The 4,266-nt window shown below is 35.1% G+C and overlaps 1 pseudogene; it reads left to right on the top strand.

Moving 5' to 3' along the window:
- The first annotated feature begins 3,040 nt into the window (after window positions 1-3,040).
- On the top strand, window positions 3,041-3,606 carry LOC124509983 (60S ribosomal protein L29-like; annotated as a pseudogene).
- The last annotated feature ends 660 nt before the right edge of the window (window positions 3,607-4,266 follow it).

Below are 4,266 nucleotides of genomic sequence, written 5' to 3'. Positions count from 1 at the left end.
ATGATCTCGCGGTTTGTGAGTTCAAGCCCCGCATCGGGCTCTGTGCTGACAGTTCAGAGACTGGAGCCTGCTTCAGATTCTGTGTCTCCCTCTCTCTCTGCCCCTCCCCTGCTCATGCTCTGTCTCTCTCTGTCTCAAAAATAAATAAAACATTAAAAAAATTAACATTTATACCTAGGTATAAGCCAGAGGAAAAAATCCACCTACATATTGTTTTATCAGAGACTTGTCATATGATGTTAATAACACTAGAGGGATACTGAAAAGAATGCTGATAGCTTTAAATCTGACAGAAGCTAAATCTGTTTACTTTTGCTTCAATTTTTGAAGTATAATTATCTAATAAAATTACATAATTCACATTACAATCAAAGTTTGCCTTATGAAATTTGCAGTTACTTACTTTGAATTACATCCTTATGTATCAATGATCTATCACTGTAATGCTTAACTAAATTTTGTAAAAACTTATAATAGTAGTTCAATGAACTGAGAACAATATTTTATAACATTGTAAGCATACCAGATAGGGAATATCATTGATATATTTAAATTGGTGATAACTTTAACTTTTCATGCAATTCAAGAAATTGTATTTTCACAATCTTTTTAAAAGTTAAACAGCTGAACAAGCTAACAAACATAAAAGATGTCTTTTAAAAAGAGGTTTCATGTCTGCAGTCTATTAAAAAAATAAATGATCTTTACTTCAATATAGATTAATTGTGTTACCCCTAGGCCAAATGATATTTCTCTCAAGGACAAGATATTAGTTAGGGAGTCCAAGGTTCATTTTGTTAGCTAAATGAAAATAAATTGGTGACAACTTAGAGTTAGCATCTAAGAACTTACAGAGAATCACTGTAACTTGAAAGGGAGATTAAACTTTCTATAAAGAAAGATATCTCTCTCCAAAATGCAAACCTGTCATCATTTCTGCCAATCATATCTGTAAATTATTAGACACATAGACACACACAGACACACACATATTCAATGTTCAGCCAGCATGTTCCAGTGTAATATAATAGGCCTTATTACTACTGATTTGTTTTGTTAATTTGTTTACTCTATGCTTATGACTTTCTAGTCACTGAATTATTTTGATTATCAACCCTGCTTATATATATACACATATATACATATGTGTATGTATCTGAATGAAAGAGATCACACACTACGAAAAATCTCTGAAACATGTAATTAATACTAAATGAGAACAGAGTCTAAACTCTTCCAAAAGTGATGTCTATTAGAATGCAATTCTATGTAAAATAAAATAATATAAATGTAATAAACTTGCTCCTAAACAGTCTTAAAGAACATTTTGGGTAAATACAAGATTATGTGGGGTAGAGAGAAGAGTCTGGAGAATAGGGTGTATACAGAAGACTTGAAGAGTCATTGCCATTTGGTGAGTGTAAAGAGAAATACTTGGAAGTAACACTTAAGATCTTTGAATCAACTGAAGAGAAAAGGCTCTCCCTGAGAGTCAATAAGAATCATTGACAATAACTGAACAGAGAATAATGGGATCATTAGTGATTGAGGAAGATTTACATCACCCACACACATAAAGGGTTCAAGAAGAATTTAGAGAAGCAGACTACATTGTTCTCATTCAGCTTCAGTGTTTATGAAGACAAAATATCAGTACATTGAGTTCAAATCTGCTCTCCAATTCCACAGCTAAGAGTCAGAGAAACATTTTTCACTCTTCAACGCAAATATTCTCTTTTCTGACAGCATGACATTACTAATTTTTTTATATATGTGTATGAAGAATGTTGGAATAGTAGATTCTGAAAGTAATTAATAGAATTTAACTTACCATGAATCTTTATCTTACTCTCCATGAGAAGAGTTGGATAGATATACACATACACACAAAAAAAATGTTGAGCTAGATTAGTTCTTCTATTCAAAGCTAGGGAATAGGAATCAGGTCATAGTCGAATATAGACCTAATTTTGCTACTAAGGTCAAAGTTAATAAATGCTTATAGCTCTGGGTATAAAAGGAAAGTCTAGGGAATCAAGCAGAGTTGACATATCAAAGCTCAACAATGGGTCAAAAGTGTTGGCAGTTAGGCTGACTAAATAAGTAACGAAGGGGAAATGGCCAGCAGCTTATGGAAGTAAGGAGCCAGAATCAAGTGAAGAGCAAGGTGTTTTGTTTTGTTTTGTTTTGTTTTGTTTTGTTTTGTTTTCCAGCACCAGCATCCAGATACAACAAACCCAATCTATGTTGACATAACCTGAGCTAAATAGCTTTTGGTACTTTGAGATCTCACATTGTGGAGCCCTGCAAATAAGATGAAAATGCTGTAGGTTTTGAATTCAGTGAATGAAATACATCAAGAGAAAAATAAATACCACAAAATATGCTAAGAAATTCCAGATTGTTCTCCCCAAAGAAAGCACGTGGTATGAAAATAAGTTCTCTTCTGAAGCAAAAGAAAAGTCAAACAAAGGGAAATGTTGCTAATTATCTTTATCTGGGAATTTCATCAAAGACTTAGCATTTTGGGGTTTGTGGTTAACATGATTCATTGCTTATGTCCATGCTCTGCCTAGATTTTCTTCAGTTGCCCTCTAATTAGTGCTTAAGAAATTATGGTCAGCAATTTTAATGGTTTTGAACCCAAGGAAGAGGAAAAATCTTTTTAAAAATACCAGTTGTTCAATCATATCTTTTGGTAATATAAGAAACAACATGGCAAGAGAAGTTTGATTGTAAAGTGTCCACGTCCACTCACAGCCCCACTGTCTTCTTCTGTGTGTGCTCTAGTGACCTGTATCTAACTGGTATTGATGGAGTCTGGAAAAGCTAGCTACTCCTAGCACAGTGTTCTTTAACTATGTACTTCTTTCCCATAATTCTAAGAGCTCTTGAAATTTGATTTTCAATCTGTTTTAATTTTTTTTAAATCTCTCAAATAGAATTTATTATTGAGGGTTCCATGGAGTCCTCATTGATAATGAGTAATTATAAGGCATTATCAGGTTAATGATGTTGTAAACTGTGATTCAGATCTCCAATGCAAAGAAAACAGCTTCAATACACACAAAAAAAAAAAAAAAAAAAAGAAGGCACTTTGAGAGCTGTGGGCTTTGGTGCAGACACAGCCAAGTCCAAGGACCACACCACACACAATCAGTCACGAAAATGGCACAGAAATGGCATCAAGAAACCCAGTTGCAAAGATATGAATCTTTTGGGGTCTTAACTTAGACCCGAAGTTCCTGAGGAATAGGTACTTTGCCTAGAAGCACAACAAAAAGGGCCATAAGAAGATGCAGGCCAACAACGCCAAGGCCATTAGTCCACATGCTGAGGCTATCAACGTCCTCATCAAGCCCAAGGAGGTCAAGCCCAAGATCCCAAAGGGCAGTAGCCTCAAGCTCAATTGACTTGCCCACATTGCTTACTCTCAGCTCAGGAAACACGCTCATGCCCACATTGCCAAGGGTCTCAGGTTCTGCCAGCCAAAATCCAAGACCAAGGCAAACAAGGGCCCAGGCTGCAGCTGTGACTCTGGCTCCAGCTCCTCCTGTGGCTCAGTCTTCCAAAGGTGCCCAGTCCCCAAGAAAGGCTCCAATGTAGAGGTTTCTGTTTGCCAATGTGAGGATGGAAGGACTGGTGTAACACCTGGGCTTCTGTCAGCACGGGCCTGGTGTCCTGTGCTCTTTGTACAAATAATTTCTTTTTTAGAATTTCTCACAATTTTGCTAGTGCCTTATTTGAAGGAAATTTACATATTTAAACAAATCTGCCTTTGGGTAAAATTTTACCTCTCAGTTGTTTGGAAGAATAATTAACTGTGTAAGTTTTGCAGTGAACTTAGAGCAAATATGAACTGCCACCTAAAAAACTGACTGATAAAGAATAATCAAAGCACAAGTTCAACCTGAGAAAAACAAAAAAAAATCTACTTAGATAATGTTCAGAAACAGTCTTGAGCATAGATGAGAAATATTTACCCATGCACAGCATTTTCTATAAAGACTCAGAAATATTAACAGTAATTCTATAATTCTATAGCTCTGTGATTGCCAATCTAAAAAACAAATGAGAAAGTCTTATGTATGAATTAGGAAAGTATCTGAGCTATAGAAAGAAATTTTAAAAAAGCTTTTCACTTAAAAGAGTCTCATAAAAATTAAATAAAAGATAATTGCCTCTTTTGCATGGAATTTTAAAAGATCAATGTAGAAACAACCAAGGCAACCAAAGGCTCAGAAAAGTCTCTTTTTATTTTACTCT

Source organism: Lynx rufus, unplaced genomic scaffold (assembly GCF_022079265.1).
Source record: "Lynx rufus isolate CCGP_SWC_20201006 ecotype Redwood Valley unplaced genomic scaffold, mLynRuf1.p SCAF_1, whole genome shotgun sequence".
NCBI lineage: Eukaryota > Metazoa > Chordata > Mammalia > Carnivora > Felidae > Lynx > Lynx rufus.
This window is presented reverse-complemented; position numbering and strand designations above follow the sequence as displayed.